The sequence below is a fragment of the Panthera pardus genome, unplaced genomic scaffold (assembly GCF_024362965.1).
Source record: "Panthera pardus isolate Hobbes unplaced genomic scaffold, ASM2436296v1 HiC_scaffold_10, whole genome shotgun sequence".
NCBI classification, from domain to species: Eukaryota; Metazoa; Chordata; class Mammalia; order Carnivora; family Felidae; genus Panthera; species Panthera pardus.
In genome coordinates, this window is record NW_026526655.1 from 31,058,684 (window position 1) to 31,076,725 (window position 18,042).

The 18,042-nt window shown below is 38.2% G+C and overlaps 1 protein-coding gene and 1 pseudogene across 3 annotated transcripts in view; both read right to left on the reverse strand.

The window, feature by feature from the left end:
* The window catches only part of PARD3B (par-3 family cell polarity regulator beta), a 1,011,329-nt gene that overhangs the window by 695,889 nt on the left and 297,398 nt on the right, over positions 1 to 18,042 (reverse strand). The window lies entirely within an intron of this gene.
* Positions 12,807 to 12,923, reverse strand: LOC128772731 (U6 spliceosomal RNA; annotated as a pseudogene).

Below are 18,042 nucleotides of genomic sequence, written 5' to 3' on the forward strand. Positions count from 1 at the left end.
GGTACAAAAATTCTTTTGAGGTGATGAAAATATTCTAAAATTAGATTTGGGGGATGTTGCACAACTCTGCAAATATATTGAAAACCACTTAATTATACACTTTAATAGGGTGAACTTTATGGGATATAAGTTTTATCTCAGTAAAAATGTTAAAAACATACATTAATTAAATTTAACATCATAAAAAAGATCAAGTATCATTAACCATAAGGGAAATGTAAATTAAAAACACAAGCCATCACGTTACACCTACTAGAATAGCTAAGGAGGAAAATGAAGAAATCGTAGTATATCCATACAATGGAATATTATTCTGTAATAAAAAGGAACAAAGCACTGATACACGAAATTAAATGGATGAATTTCACAAATGTTGTATGGAATGACAGAGCCAAGCTCTGAGGAATACAAACTATGGCCTCATTGATAGGATGTTCTAGACCCAAGCTAGGGTGGTAACAATCAGAACAGTGGTTGTCTCTGGGAATGAGGAAAACTGACTGGAAGGAGGCACACAGCAACTTAATGGAATGACAGAAAAGTTCTAATGCTTTATTTGAATGGCAGTTAAACAAGGAATTAAATATGGTAAAAACTCATTGAACTGTTTATATAAAATCTGTGTCTTTTCTTACATATTAATTATACTCTAATTTAATAACAACAAAAAATCTGACCCCACTCCCTACATCCATGTATGAATGGCATGCCCTTAAACACTGGGAAATATGGGCGCCTGGTGGCTCCGTCAGTCAAGCATCCAACTTCAGCTCAGGCCATGATCTCAAGGTTCGTGAGTTTGAGCCCCACATCGGGCTCTCTGCTATCAGCAAAAGAGCCTGCTTCAGATCCTCTGTCCCCCTCTCTTTCCGCCCCTCCCCCACTCCTGCTTTCTCTCTCTCGAAAATAAACAAACATTAAAAAAAAAAAAAAAAAACCTGGGAAATACAAATGTTGTGACCAGGTCTCCCTTCTCTGCCATCTTGAGTATTATAGTATTCTCTTGGAGCAAACTTTCTACTAATAGTTCTTTATCCTTTTTGATCACCAAAATTTTCTCCTAAATTTATGATTTTTTTTCTAGAATTCTTCACAAGGGTTTAATTCCTGAAACAGAATGTACATATTTCATCTTTTTCTGTATAACTCATTTCAATCATCATGAGCATCAATGAGTCTGTAATACAGGGATATTTTGAGAGGTATTTGTGGTAGAAGCAGCTACTTATTGTCTCTATAACAAGAGCTGCTATGCTCTTAGCTTTATTTCATTTTATTCCTTTGCTATTAGCAGGCCTCTTCCCAGCATGCCACTGTCAGCTGCCCACCATCTTTTCTTTCTCCTATTTGACTCCAGAAACATAATGTGGACTCAGGTGTGACTTCGGAGGAGAGAGTCTGTGATCAACCTACCCAATATTTCTAGCCATTCTCTCCCACCTCACCCTGCCTTTGTCCTTTATTGCCACCATTTTATCTTGTTTTGTGTTTCTAACTTGCTTACGATCTGTCTCCCTTCACAGGCGGAGCTCATCAGTGTCATTTGCCCCATTAAACGTTCAGCCACTGAAGGAGCGCCTGGAACAAAACACGTACTTAAGAAAGAGCTGTGGATGGGGGGGGGGGGGGGGGGGGTGTGGTGTCTGGTGGACAAATGAATAATGAATGGTTGGAGAAAGCACAGATACTAGAATCAGACAACAGAGTAGAACTCCTCCACTTAACTAAGCTGAATGATCTCAGACCGAGGGATCACTACCCCCCACCCCCAGGCTATAGTCTCATTTGTTAAAATGGGACTACGCCTTATCTATGTACCATATACCAGTGCTATGAGCACCGAATGGCCTTTAAGCCTCCCCTAGGGAAAAGCTGATAATGAAGCCCAGACAACCTGTGTGTAAAGAACAAACAAGTAAGTCTTGAGTAAGATCCTACATGAAAAGGATAGGTTTTCTGCAACCCTTTTTATACATGTCTCAGCTGCTCAGGACTTTCAGATATAAGATAATCTACTAAGTAATTTTTATTACTATTTTATAATTATCATTGTTATACCTTTTTGCTATTCATCTAATAGCTTGATAAAATACCCTGAAGAGTGAAGTGTCTATTCAAGCCAAACCAAGAACCACGTCTCTACCTTTCCAGCCTTTAAAAGCTGTTTCAAATAATGGTTACTCCCTAGATTTGAAAAGCAAATAAGGACAGAAGACAGAAGGAGAATAAAATTTAAGGAGAGGCAATCCCCAGCAGGAGACTTAGGTAAAAGTCTCCAAGTGACTTGCACAACAAAACAAAGCGCAGAGTTCAAACAGGTATTTGATTTCAGCAGTATTTGCCAAATTAAGTAAATGAGAATCATCCACACAATTACCCAAAACTCTGAATAACACAGAGCTACAGCTAATCTAATTAGACAATCATGCAAAAGAATTTATTACAATTAGTTTCTCAAAGTAAGCAGATGACCTTTAACAACTTCTGTCCTAACAGATAGCAAGCAGCAAGACAGTAGTCTGGGCATATTTCTCGGGACTTAAACACAGTGCATAACAAGTTCAGACACTGCCCAGCTGGCCCAACAGAGAGCTGGAAAACAAAACCACCACACGCACGCACAAAAATCGCTTTTGTTTTTCTTCTCCAAAGTGTTTGGTAGGCATGGACAAGGTTCACTGATGAGGCTTTTAAACCACCCTAAGCACAGAAAAATTCTGAAAGAACACATCTCTAAATTCTAATCAAAACCTTTTAGGCAAAACATATAATCCTTAGTTGTGAAATATTGGCCACATTCTTATATAATAACGTGTACATATGTAGTGCACATTATATCCATGATTCCATCTATCTACACATGCATGTGTATAAAATTTGGCAGAGGGGTCCTGAGACCATTGCCGTATCTTCTGTCCATCATTTTCAATGGCTGGTGACTTTTTCAGAGAATTATATGCTGAAAACAAACAAGTGTATTTTTAATGGCAAAACATTTAATCTGGCTCTTTGACTGTTGAAGGTAGGTATGTCTGTAGCTCGTATGTGTGTTTTTCTTTTAGATCGGGTCTTGGGAGTTTTTATGCATTTAGTTGCTCAGTAATAAATGACAGAGAACTGTGGGCTTACTGTCCATTTTAATGATGGTGTTCTAAATGGCCACCCTTTCTCATCCACGCTTCTTTAAGAGTAAAGGCACAAGAAGGTTTTAAAAGTGGGCACTGGGCACCGACTGTCACAAGTAGACTTGAAGAAGAGCCTCTGGCCTGCTGCTGTACATTTACAGAAGATCTCATAGCTCCATCTAGCTCCAGATGAGGGAATTCAGGGACTACTACAGAAGTATACCCAACAGGACTACGAAAATATAAAAGGGAAATCAAGAATAGTCAAACTGAACCCATTATGTAAGCACTGAGTTTACAAGTGCAGGAAGTTTGTCAATTAACACTGATTAAAAAGAATATTCATCAGTTAATTGACAGTTGATTTTCTAAATAAAGAAATCATTCCTATCATTATTATTTACTTTTTTAGCACTTCATTTAAAAAAAAAATAGAACAGATGTGAGAAACGATGAAAACTGAACTTTTTTTTTTCCCATGGAAAATGTTCTCCTGTCTCACACATTGTTCTGAGTGCTCTGAATTCTGCCTTGAGATCAGGAAAACAAAGAGGAAGCCACTTCTAAAGTTAAAATCGAAGGATAAATCAGGATATGATGCAGAAATATGACATGATTAGTGGTTTTTTTTAACCAAACAATAGAAACTGTTTTGAGTTGTTTATACCCTACAATAAATCAAAAGGAAATTTACACAAAGCCTCCAAAAAGGGGTTATGTAAAAACATAATTACAACACATGAACAATCTACAAATATCTCTTTAATATGAAAACACTAAAATAAGCAGTAAAATACTAAACAACTGATGAAAATTCAGCTAGGAAAATAACGTTGGGCCTAAAATACCAGGAAGAACATGCACGTGAAACAACATTTATCAAAGTAAATTCAAATCGAATCATACTATATTAAAACATATGGAATTAGAGTCAGTATTTAATATTACGATATTAAACAGCAGCACCACTCCTTAATTATGTACTTTAAACATGATTTCAAACATTTTTAAATGTTTTAATGATGGACAGGCAGTTTCACATTTCTCTAAATATCATTTATTACTGAGGAACTCAAAACAATAAAATCCCTGAAACCAAAACAAATTGGTATTTAACCCAATTTGACTAGATTCCAAATAAAATATTCAAAAGGTGCATAGGAAACAATCTGTGTACTTCCTTCTTCACTTAAAAAAAAAACCAATCCTTGGTGTATTATTTTGATTCAGTAGAAGGGCAACCGAATTTCCAAGTTAATTTTATATGGCATTGCATTAAAGCGTATTTGCTTTTCTTGCAAGTCCTTGACATGAGTGCACATCGTCCAGTTTTATTTAGCAAAGTGATCAGATGACCCTCATCAGCTAGGATAGCGATGGCCTCTCATGACTCACACCAAATGGGTCAGTGCTTTCAGGTAAGTTCCTCCAGGAGTTCCTTAACAAGATCATGTAAACACCCATAAATACAGCATGATGGCTCTAATTATGATTTCCAGCCAAAGCTTTTTCACTCTTCTCTAGGCTTCAATTCCATTGACAAGCTTCTTAAACTTGGCAGATAAGCAAGAGAAGCATTCTGATATCACTTCTGCTAGTAGTGTCTCTGCTACACGTGGCCCGTCTTTGTGGTTCTAGCCAGCCACTAAACTCTGTCACTCATCTTGCAAATCCATCTCTTTTTGTCTCTGCTCCCACCCAAACTCACACTTTTTCCACCTCAAGCCTGGATTACTGCAATCATTTCCAAATTAGCTTCACTAACCCTCCAGCATTCTCTCAGTTCCACCTAGCACACAACGTCCTCGTGGATACTCTTGATATTCCTCGTGACTGACACGTGTTCAACAACATCAAAATGTCCCCACCGTAACCACGTAATGCTCCAACCTGTGAGCCTGACATTCATGGTTCTCCCGGGGTCCCTTATGATCTCCCAGTCACAGGCCCTATTCTTCAGCCTTGATCCTGTCTCTGCCTGGCTGAACTATATTCCCCACCTGGAATGGCCTTTCCATTTCTGATGACTGGTCAAGCCCCTTCCTGTCCTTCAAACTCATTTGAACTCATATTTCCACAACAACATTTTTCGCGATGGTCCCAGCCAAGTATATGATCTGATTCCTCAAAATCCTCACGGCATTAATCTATATTGCTCCCTTGTCCCTTAATAAAAATGTATAAATTCCATGATTTGTGCCCATGGCTTCCCTCTCTTCACTGGAATACAAACACTTCAAGATAGAAATCTGAGCTCTATCAGTGACACCATCCCCCTGACTCACTCAGAGGTAGTTGAAGCAATGAGAAATCCCTAGGCTCGGGATATAAACAGGTCATGTGACATTCACTTTCCCAACCTAGGAGGTGAAGACACAGCTACCAAACTCCTTGCTTGTTGTAAGGATTAAACTCCCCGGCCCAAGCTAGAACTTCACTGCATATCAGCCACTCTTCTTGCCTGCAATGCCAAAATCTAACAAGCAGTGCACATATTTGGTGAGTACCCTAGAAACATTCAAATTAATTAATATCATTTTCTAACTTCAGCCAGGGATATTCTGAATTACAGTTACAGTAAGAGGTATTTTGGTAGTTATCCAATTAATTGTCATGCTTAGCACTTTACTTGGCTTGGAGCCTGCCGGCATATTTAAGTTTACCTCTTGCTTCTCAATCTAAGGGGACTTTCTCTGCCACTCTGGCGAAAGTGCTCGCTTTGAGGGCCTTGGAAAAGAGCCAGAGAAAGAGGCTTTGCGTGGAAAGCAAAGACCTCATTTTACCAGTGCACCCAGGTGGGTGTGGGGACTACGGGGAAGGCTAAACCAGGGGCGTCTGCCTCCACTGCCATGTTTGGTGTGGCCCTGACAGAAAACACCAGACCCAGCGATGGCCAAAAGGATAGCCAACAGGGAATTGACTGGATATCATTCATCTATAGCCATTATGCAGAAAGGGGCATTTTGATATTTAAGTATAAACAAACATTAAGAATACTACATGTGTATCTTTAAAACATAACTCCAAAACACTTGAGAAGTAAGGGGAAGAAACACAAAGAAGGAAAAGGTAGAAGTAAGATTGAAAACCCAGATCGTTTTCTCTAACCATTTCCAGCATTCTTTGATCCTGGGGGAACAAAAAATGTTAATCGCCTCCATGTCTCAGTCCAATGTTAGAAGACTGGATAAAAAGAATCGCAGCCAACAAAAACTGTCTACGTTAAAAAGAAAATCTCACACTGCATCAAAGAAGTCATCAGAACATTTTGTTTTCTTAGGTTTCTAGGTATTCCTAAATGTAGGCTCTCTAAAGACAAATTCAGTCGTAAGGCTCCAATTTTATATCTGGCAAAAAATAGAGATTACCTAGGGACTAATAAGCTAAACATTTCTTTTCTACATGAAGTAGGTTTAAAAGAATCTTTATCTTCGAAAGATCAGAAGCACAGTCCTCCCTACAATTCAGCATTTGTCAAAGTTTGGTTATGAACCACCTACATCACAATATCCTGGAGTGGGGTAGGGGGAGCAAATAAACACTCCTGGACCCATCCCAGAATTTTAAAATGAGAATCTTTTAACGTTTTCCCCAAGTGGGTTTCCACACATAAGTTTCAAAAACATTAAAATTAACCACAGAGACTAAAAAGACTTATCTCTAATGGTGGTGTAGAGTCCACACAAATCATATCACATAATTCCTCCTTGCTTTCACTAATCACATTTCATCAGTGTAAAAAAAACAAGTAGTTGCTAGCAGCAACAGTCAGTAAATGGAAAAAAAACATATATCACATCAGCAGCCTAAAAATTACGTATCACAGTGGTCAGATACAGACAGTATCTCATTTTACCTGTCTAGTGGTGATTTTCATATTTTGTAGATTGGTCGATCGATAGATACATAGTCTGATCCCCTGTTGAAGTATTTTATTTTGTTTTGTTGTTGTTGGCTTTTAAAAACTAGCAACCAGCAGTCACATCCTCTTTCCATTTAGTCATCAATTGCGTGGGACCTCCACCATAAATACAGTCTGAACAGATCACCCCAACTCAACACCTGAGCCACTGTCACTCATCCCAACTCAACAGATGAAGAAGCTCTAAATTATCAAATTAGCACACTCCATTCACAACCTGTCTGAATCCAAGTACTTGTAATAAATTAATATTAATATTAATATAAAATTCAGGCAAAGCAAAACCCCTCCCAGGAGGTTGTTAAAGTAAAAGAACTTGATCAGGGAAGTTTGAAGGAAAACTCAGAAACTCTCAGGGCTTCAGAGTCCTCCTAATCTGAAACATTGGTTTGGGGGGTGGAGACCGGATAATTTTTAAAGGTTTTCTAGATTTAGAATACTATGAATAAAGCATGACTGTGCACAATTTTTAAAACTTTTTAACATTTATTTATTTTTGAGAGACAGAGCATGAGCAGAGACAGAGGGAGACATAGAATCCAAAACAGGCTCCAGGTTCTGAGCTGTCAGCACAGAGCCCGATGTAGGGCTCAAACTCACGAACCACGAGATCATGACTTGAGCTGAAGTCAGAAGCTTAACCGACTAAGCCACCCAGTTTCCCTGACTGTAGAAAGATTTTAAACCATATATAATTTTCCATCATTCTACCACAGTGTCAGACTGTGTGTAAATTATGTAATCCCTGTAATTCTCAACCCCACCATTTACAAAATGAAGATAATAATGACACTAATATTAACCTAGTAAAATTATCGTTAAGGTTAAATGATATAAAGCTCTTAAAGCACTGAGCACTATTTTGGCTCGCTGTAAATTCTCAAGAAATAATATTACTTATGTATAGTGTGATTTAAACTTTTCCCAACAAAATATGTCAGACTGACTGATAGTTAAGCACAGTACCTTGACATTTGTAGAGCCCAGTTGGGCCAAGTAATTCACCTGCGTAGGGACCCAAGTGAAGTCGTTCATATAAGCCTATCACCACTCGAGATGGGGGCAATGCATGATAGTTTTCACAATGTTCATGCTTTAACCAAAACACCACTTCCAATGTTTCTCTCCGTGAGAGCTCATTCCTTCCAGCCCAATTCCATCTCCACATGACACATTCCACATGCACACCTTGCCAGTCCAAGAGGCCCCTTCTCTCATTTGTGTTTGATATAGTGTCTACATCGGTCAGTTTCAACATCTCAAACGCTTCCAGCTTGCCTCATGTACCGTTAAAGATCAATAAAGCAGTGGTGGGATTTTCTTTTCTTTTTTTTCCCCCTAACAACCAAATAACGCCCACTCCTAACAGACAAATATCTGCTAAATATATCCCTGGAAACTGAAAGAAGCTATGTGAAATGAAGTGGCAAACATATAAAATGGTCAGGGATTTCTCTTTCATTACTGTTATCAAATTTCAAAATTAAAAAGTCAACAGGGGTATAATATTTATTCAGGGGACACAAAGCACATGGAACAATGCTCAAAGGTGCATTTTAAAGACCTTCAAACACGTTAAGGGAGCCAAAGTTATAAGATAATAAAAATACTATTACAGCCCATTAAGCATGTTGTAATGGTGCTTAGGGATGATGCAGTCATGTTTTGCAAAAAGTTATTTTCACCCATCTCCCTGAGAGGAAATTCAATGCAATCCAGATATTCTTAGGAAGATACACAAATATTTCTAGATAATACAGAAATGTACTTCATCACCATTGCAGACCTCAGACACTAATTTGAGTGTTCAGGATGTGCAGAAGTATAATAAACCAGAAAGGAGGATCAAATCGAAAAGTTGTTTTTTAATGCTTAAATTACTCTGATTTGTCAGGGTTAAAAATTCAAAATCAGGTCAAAGGTTCAGGCTTTCAATATTTTTCATATGTTGTTTCTAAAAAACAAATGGGGGCTTTACACATCGTGGGGCAACGCTGTCTTGACGAGGGCAAACTTTTTTATGAAATGATACTTCAAGTGACCACACTCTTGAAATGACTCTTCATAAGGCGATTTTCAATTTTTTTAACCTATATACAACTAAGTAGAGAACATAGTCTAACCACTATACTATTAATAATTGCTGTTGATTCTATTATTTTTTTCATTGCTCCATTTCCGGCATCTAGAATAGGGCCAGGGCCTATTAAATAGGTGATCAATAAATGTGTTTGGAATGTATGTATTAATTATTGAATGACTATCCATATATTTATGCATGGATGATGATTTATATGAATATGTATACACATACACAGATGGTTTTGGAAATTTAACAAAGGGAAGAGAAGAGAGCTCAGCTGTAAGCACCAACTTTGTGCCCAGCTCTTACTGTTTCACTTACATAGTTTCACTTAACCCTCACAATGACTCATAACCAAACCTCACAGAGAATAAGCAATCAGAACCTACAGCAATCAGAGTCCTACAGCTAAAACCATGGCAGAAATAAACTGGTGGGATTCCCTAGAACTATCGAACGGCCAGCACTCCCATCATGCTGACATCTCGACAGTCATTCTTTCTCCCCTGGCTAGAAGTAATGGCAAATCAATTAAGAGCAAAAAAAAAATCACATAGCAAACTCCTAAAAATATCGGGCATCTGGAAGAACCTCTGTGCTACACAGGACATCGTGAACGAACTGGTACGAGCCCTCCCTAAAGGTACATGATGGCAATGAGTAGGGGGCATGGTCGATAGAAAGGTTATCTCTGGCCACAAGCAGGATCTGTCTAGAAAGCAAGGGCTTCTCGCTCATCAAGAGAGCCACGGCCATTTAATTGTCACCATAACCAAGGTTCAAAGATTAAGCTGCAAGAGTGTGGGGTCACACTGCTTATAATGGTGGAACTAGAGTCCCTGTATCTTTTTGACTCTCACCACTCTAACATACTAATATTAGGATTTAGTCTTCTGCCAATATCAGCATTTCTCAATCAGTGGCAATTTCTGCTACCACTTTTATTATTATTATTATTATTAACATATTAAGAGAGTGCTACTGGCATCTAGTGGGTAGATCCCAGGAATCTGCCAAACATCATACGATGCACAGGCCAGCTCCTCCAACATGAAGCACTATCTGGCCCAAGACATCAACTGTGTCAAGACTGAGAAATCTTGATCTATATCAATATACAAAGCACCCACTTAATTCACTCACCTATATACTTGGGTGTCTACTATGTACCATACACTGTTCTAAGCACCAGGGATGTGGTAATAAGCAAATCAGACAATGTCCCTTGTCTGAGAGTTTACATTTAAAACTGGGGGTAGACCTTAAGGATGGACACACAAGGGTGACTTTGGAACACACTATAGTAATCCAGGGAACAGATGATTGTGACTTCCAGATACAGAAAAGCTGAGGTACAAAAATAGAGCAGGAAGCAGTCTATTTGCTATCAAAAGATTTCCCCAGTGAAGCACTATCAAAATGAAAAAAGCGCCCCATGGAAAATCAAACCACAGATGACAGCTTAAATGAAAATAATCCACTTAAAATTTCTTTTGAACTGTAAACAGTTAGGATTGGCAAAGTTTGTAATAATGAAGCCCTCATTCAAATCTGATTTTTACAAAACTCAACTCTACTTTGCTCCTGTAGTAGATGTGTTCTGGAAAGGTTTTTCTTAATGTGACAATCTGTACATGTGGGAAAAGCCAGTGACTGATTTGGGAATTCTCTGTTCTGTCACAAGCTAAAAAGTTCTCTTTGAGGCACCACAAGTTTCGCGTATGTCGACACCATACTTATCCGGGTGTACCTTTCTACACCTCCTGCCAAAAGGCCACCTCCAACTTACAAATGGGTTGCCTTACAAGAGTTCATTTGCCAACTAGTTACTTGGAACCCAGAATATATATTCCCAGAGAAACAAGATTTTGTTGTAAATAGTGGTTAGATTCCTCAGCCAGGAAACAAAAAATCTGTCTAATTCACACGGTATCAGTATGAAAACAGTGAGTGAAGCTAACAGCAGTTTTAAGCCTTGCTTCTATGAGACAACAGGTTGAAATTCCAATTCCTAACGCTTAATGATTCACTATGAGAATGAAGCAGGTGAGGAGCTCTCCCACACCCTGATGTCTGCCTGACTATAAAAGCAGGGGTTGTAGTGGTCTCAAGCCATGCGGGAGGAGAGATTAGAATCTTTACCAGTGATAGGAAGTGATGGATGGATGGATGGATGGATTTTCAAATGAAAATTGAAGTCCTGGGAGTCAGGTTATGGCTAGAAATGTTTACATTAATTCAGTCAACAAATATCTGGCTAGATATTTGGAGATGCAGGGATGAATAAGGCAGCCTCCATGTCTCTCATCCCAGAATGCAAAGCCATAAAATGCATCACACTGGTAGAGGAAGTGAGTGATAGATGGGGAAAAGGGATGACGTATAGGTGGGACTCTAGTACAAAAATGATGAGAATGTCCCAGTGAGAGCTTCCTCTTGCAGAAGGACAAGAACAAGAATCATGAGGGGCGCCCGGGTGGCTCAGATCCGACTTGAGCTCAGGTCATGATCTCACAGTTTGTGAGTTCGAACCCTGTGTCGGGTGCTGTGCTGACAAGCTTGGAGCCTGGAACCTGCTTTAGATTCTGTGTCTCCCTTTCTCTCTGCCCCATCCCTGCTTGCGCTCTGACTCTCTCTCAAAAGTGAATAAACGTTAAAAACAAATTAAAAAAGAAAAAAAAAGAACAAGAATCATGAATTTAACTAGAAATCAGTCTTTGATACAGTTAAAACCGTACAGATTCATCTGGCTGAATAAACTCTCTTATTTCACAGAAAAAAAAGTGACATTGAAATGCAAGAGTCTACTTGTAAATTTGGAATAAGATCCCAAATGCTTGATAATCAAACCTCTATTAGTGTATGCTTTCTGGATCTTACTTTCCTTTTTCGTGGCTTCCAGATAAATCAATACCAATCCTTCCTCTTTTCTAGAAGTTGGACCCTGGAGTGGCAAGGCAAGCTTGAGTGATTAAGTAAGAGAGGACATTAAAAGCCAACACCTTTATTTTATAAGTGAAAAAACAGAGATCTAGGGAGATTAAGTAATGTGACCAACCTAAGACTAAGGTAGAATGAGGGCTGCCTGGCTTGTGTGACCCAGCAGTTTCCATTACAGTACCACCACTCCCACTATCATTATCATAATGAGGAAGACAAGGAAGAAATAATACCTCTGGGAGTAGATACTATATGTAGACTAGAAAGGCATAGTCCTCTAAGCAAAGGTTCTATTTTATTTTTATGAGAGAGAGAGAAAGAGAGAGCATGTACCCAAGTGAGGGAAGGGCAGAGGGAGAGACAGAGAATCCCAAGCAGGCTCCACACTCAACACAGAGCCTGACAATAGGGCTCAATTCCATGACTGCAAGATCATGACCTGAGCCAAAATCAAGAGGCGAGATGTCCAACCGACTGAGCCACCCTGGCACCCCTAAACAAAGATTTTAAACATAATTTCCAACTGATGAAAAATACTGGCTAAAATTCATAACTTTAACTCTCTTTGAGGTTAAGTATGAAATCAAAATTTATAAATCAGAAGATTTTCTAGAAAACGTATTTTTGCCCAGAAGTGCTCCCCCCCCCCCAAAAAAAAAAACTTGACTGTATTTTGGAAAATTTTCTTTTAAATGTCTTAATTGTGGTGTATTGAAATACATGTTTTCCCCATTGGAAAAAATTTTTGTAAATCTGGAAGCTTCGCAAATCTGTGTGTCATCCGTGCGCGGGGGCCACACTAATCCCTGTATCGTTCGAAGTTTTCAGAATATGTGCTGCTGGAAGCAAGCACTCCCTTGAATTGTTGAAGACATCATTTCACCCTTCAGTTACTGAGGAGTTCTTATGGGTGCTCCCTCATGCTAAACTATCTCTGTGCCTTCATACCCTCCTACTTCGGCATGTTGCCTTCTGTTCCGATCAGGGCTTCTAGCATTCTGACAGAAATCAGATCACAAAGACTGACAGAATACAGGGGAAGGCAAGAATCCAAAATCTCTAAGAGAAGGCTTCTCAAAGTTAAATAATCATTATGATGGCAATTTTGGTGGCTCACAGGCATCTTGGGTGACATCATTTTGAATATATCTTACTGATCTCTTTTGATCTCAGTTCAGTGGCATTTTCAATTACATCTAGAATCTTGGCAGTTCTCTGAATAATTGAGAGACTAACAGTTTAAACTTCAGTGAGCTAGGGAGATATAATTATTAGGAATGCATATGGAATTGGCTTTTCTATTTCTGGTAATGTGTTTCCATTTTATTTGATTTTAAACATTCCTAAGTATTTTTAATGCTGTTCTTGATATGTGTAAATAATTATTTTAGAATAAGAGTTATATGTTTCAGTTTAAAGTACTGCTTACACATAAAAGGTATTAGGTAAAAGTTATCTAAGTTAATTAATTCTGGAAACACGATATCTAACAATAGGTACATGAGGGAGACGAGGTAGCAAGAAGTGAAAGAGCTACAAATGAAAAGTTGGAGCAGCCCCAACGAAATCATTAGGAACTAAATGACTGTTACGGTGGCTTCAGAGGCTCCAGGAAACAAATGTGATACATGTGATAATGACCAGAACCCCCAAAGTAATTCAGAGACACAATTCTGTACACCTTTTGCTGGTAAAGCTCTAAGCCCATATGTCATGTTAGCCAAACATGACTTCACCACACACGATTTTAGCATCCAAACATGGCTTAAGGGCTCCTTAAATTGACAATCAAGAACCACTCCTAATCCCTACAACATGAAACTACAATCTTACCACCTAATATAAAGTTTTGAAGACGTATCTTTTCGGTAATAAAAACAGAATGTGTGTGCCCAAATATTCAGTGAGCAGAGCTGGTTTAGATGATCTCTAAAGGGCTCTTCCATACGAAACTAGGTTCAGATCACACCAGAGGGAGCACATTTTATGAAACTTAATAACGTCTCTTCACTTTTCTTGTAGCTAACAATCGAATATCTTTTATCAGTCTCCACTCTGCCAAAACCTTTTCTGTATACGAGCTGGCAACATGGAGAAGTTGTCTTGTTCTTTCTTTCCAACTCTTAGCATCGGTAGCCAAAAGTGTCTTTGTTGCTCAAATAGTCCATGCCATCTGCCAGCAGCTTCTCCAGCCTGTGGTACCATCTGCCAGCCACCCTGCTTCTGTGCCCAGGCCATGTTGCCTCTGTGCTATTTCAAATGGTTCTTTCACCGAGAGAGAGAGAGAGAGAGAGAGAGAGAGAGAGAGACAGACAGAGAGAGAGAGAAAGAGAGAACCAGCACCTTTTGATTCTATCCACTTTTGATAATCATCCCAAACATTGTTCTCTAACCCACCGGTTCTCAAGAGGACAAAAAACTCAACAATTTGAACAGGAACAATTTCCTTTGATTTTTTTTTTTTTTTCTCCCTCCCTGTCGGGATAAAGAATTAGACAGCTACAGTAGATTAACACAATCAGCCATTAATATAACAAGTGTTTATGGCTATGTTCCCTTTTTGTTTTTATAAGGTATTCTTAATGAATTATTCTTTGGAAAAAGAAGCAAAGAGGGGAACACAATCCTTATTCCTACGGTTAATCCTGATTACTTTAAAAACAACTTCTGGTGGAAATTAATAATTCAGTTGAATGTTATTAACAGTATAATGTTAACTTTATGCTGCACTGCACTGTTCTTCCTTCTAATCTACTTAAAATTCCTGACTTTAAAGTAGAAACAACAAGGGCTGCATAACAGTCTCTTATGGAGGTTAAGCCTAAAGAGTTCGATTAATATTCTCCCTAAGGCCACCAGGAAATTCCTTAAAGCAAGAGAGTTTCAGGCTTTGCTGTGGATTATGCTGAAGAGGTTTTCTTTCTAGCTTTGTAGCTACTGGGAATTTATCTAATGTCTCCATCACTGCTCAGGCTTCAGAAGAAGGTCCTTTTTATTCCCAATCACTCATCAGAATCCCAGGATAACTCAACAACCATGAAATTTGGAAAGTTCGCTATTCCTGTACCAAAATTAAATTAGCATTTAAGTGAATGTCAGGAATCAAGTTCACTCATAAGAAATTATATCATTCTACCCAAATGTCAGAAAATACACATATTTTAAGCCACAACATCTGAGGTTTCTCCATCTGTACAGATGGTAATGTTCTTCTCTGTAGGCATGTCTGATCTTTACAAATGGTGGAGGACACTCTTATTGTATTAACCTTCACATTTCTTTTAAATCTTTTAGATTTGTAAACCACAGACCTTGATGTTGAGGCATATGGCTATTCGCATCAGTTTCTAAAAATAACATGCTTTCCACCCCTAAAATGTGTGTAATTACAAAACTCTAGCTTTGATTTCCAAAATTTCTATTCATAATAAAACGATATATATTTCTTATAGTTGAATACTATTATCTCTCAGTAAAACTTCACATTATTTATCATTATTCTACTTCAAGAAGAAAAAAATAAAATAGCTCTTAAATTTTGCTTTTAATTTACACAACCACTTTTTGCCTTAAAGCATATTATTTTTAACAAAATTTCTACAGAAATGGCATTTACTTCACATTTAAGATTTTATATCCCAATTTCACTAAAATATGGGAATGGAGAAAGTTCTTCAAGACTTTCAGTTTTCCTCAAATACTAAAATCATGTAGAGTATCAGAAACATGGGAATGATACATAGTTTTGTTAGAGTTAAAAGCCATAAATATTCTAAAACAGAAGAATGTTTTCATAAATTCTAATTGAGATAAAATCAAATGTATTTTCTTAATTTTTTCCTTTTTTAACATTTGTTTATATTGGAGAGAGAGAGACAGACAGAGACAGAGCATGAGCATGAGCATGAGCATGAGCAGGGGAGGGGCAGAGAGAGACACTAAGACAGATTCTGAAGCAGGCTCCTGGCTCTGAGCTGTCAGCACAGAGCCCAGTGCAGGGGTCAAACTCACAAGCCGTGAGATCATGACCTGAGCTAAAGTCAGATGCCCAACCTGAGCTAAAGTCAGAGCCACCCAGGTGCCCCAAAATAAATGTATTTTAAATCACAGTGATTCTGATACTTGAAAAACATTGTACACGATGAAAATTAAAAGGTTAACATGATGGCCTTAATACATTATTTGTTAAAATTACTGGTTAAATAGTTTCCATAAGTTTAAACTTATTAATATACTATTAGATCCATTTGGAAGCTAATACAAAGTTAGAAGCTACAAACACAGATGAACTCTGTGGGGGTTAGGTTGAAACACAAATGTAAGATAGCAAGTGTTCAAAACCTACTCTCATCTCCTCAAATGATCAAGGATCTTTGGGGAAATACATTTGCCTGGTTCCTTCTCTCTCGGGGTGAACTCTTTTGCAAGCAGGACGACCCATAAAGGTACTGAGTGTGGAAAAACTGATACAAACGGTTTTGTATCAAGAATAAGAGTTATTTTCTGATGAGGAGGCTCTTCCCTAAAATGCATGGTACAAAGTCATGAACTGATGAAGAAGGTTGTGCCTTCATGAAGCTTGTCAATAATATTAGCCGAAGAAATTTGGGGAAAAAAAGATGCTGAAAGCTCATTAGGGAAGTGATATGTAGCATTGGAAGAGTGATAGAAAAATAGATAATGTTTGGAGTTTTGCTGCCAGGTTAGCAATGACTGATGAGTGGTGGATTTCTTTCTTTCTTTCTTTCCTTCTTTCTTTTTTTTTTTTTAAATTCAAAGAGGGGAGGCTAAAAAGAAGAAAATCATTCAAAGTCATCTAATTATACCACCATGGACATCACACAACTATACACAACTATACACACACACACACCTGACCTGAAATCTTAGAAGTTTATATACCTTTATGATAAAGAGACTACTATTCCCTTTTTTTCTAATATTCATCCATTTGAACAGAATGAAAGAATATATTTTGTTTAGGAGACATTTGGCCCAATATCCCAAAGACATCAGCCACTCTGAAAGCTACTGAATGTTCGCTGTATGTCTTTCACAATGGAATGCTCACCCAAGTTCACTTTCCACAGATCCTTGGTGGACAACAATGTGACCATTAGTGTTCTCTATTTTCTGCTTCACTGTCACTCAGCAGACCATCTAGACTATCTTGCTTACCTTACCTCCTCCTCCTTTCAAACTAGATTCCATTTCTTTGAGATATTCTTCTTTAAATGTGCACTCTTGGTTTAGATCATTCTCATCACTTCTACTTCACCTGTCCATTTTCCTTACTACATTAAAAAAATGTTGCCATAAAAAAAGTATTAAGAAAAATCCCCCCGAGGTCTGCCTGAACTGCACCACTTTGATGCAGACCAGGAAAAGAGCTGGCTCCTCACATCTTTGTTCCAATTTACTCAACCTTCAGTTTCTGGGCCCCCAACGTCTTGTGCTTCTATTGTTTTCTAGCCTCATCTTACATCACTGTTTCTCTTGTGTACTTTACTCCACTGTTAGTTTCTTTATGTTCCTTCCAAGCTCTGTTTGTTCCACCTCAGATCCGCATATACTCCCCTCACTTGATCTAGAACGTTCTACCCGTTGCTCTTCTATCGCGGCCTCCATCGCTTCCTTGAAGTCTCATGCATAATACCCCTTCCTCTAAAACGTTTGTTTGACCTCTGCCTACATTTAAGTAAAACTTCTCTATCATCAGTTTCTCAAATCCTTTACTTCCTAGTTAGCATTTACCACAACCTATAATTACATATTTATCCGTGCAATGATTTATTAAAATGTGTTTCTCCCTCTAGACTGAGGCCCATGTGGGTAAAGATCATATTTGTTGTGTTCAGTATTATCTCCTCAGCTTCTAGTACCATGCTCGCTGCATAAAGAATGCTTAGTTCATATTTGTGGCTCTTTTCGTTTGTTTTTCTCCAAAGTTCGTTCATTATTCACTTAATTAT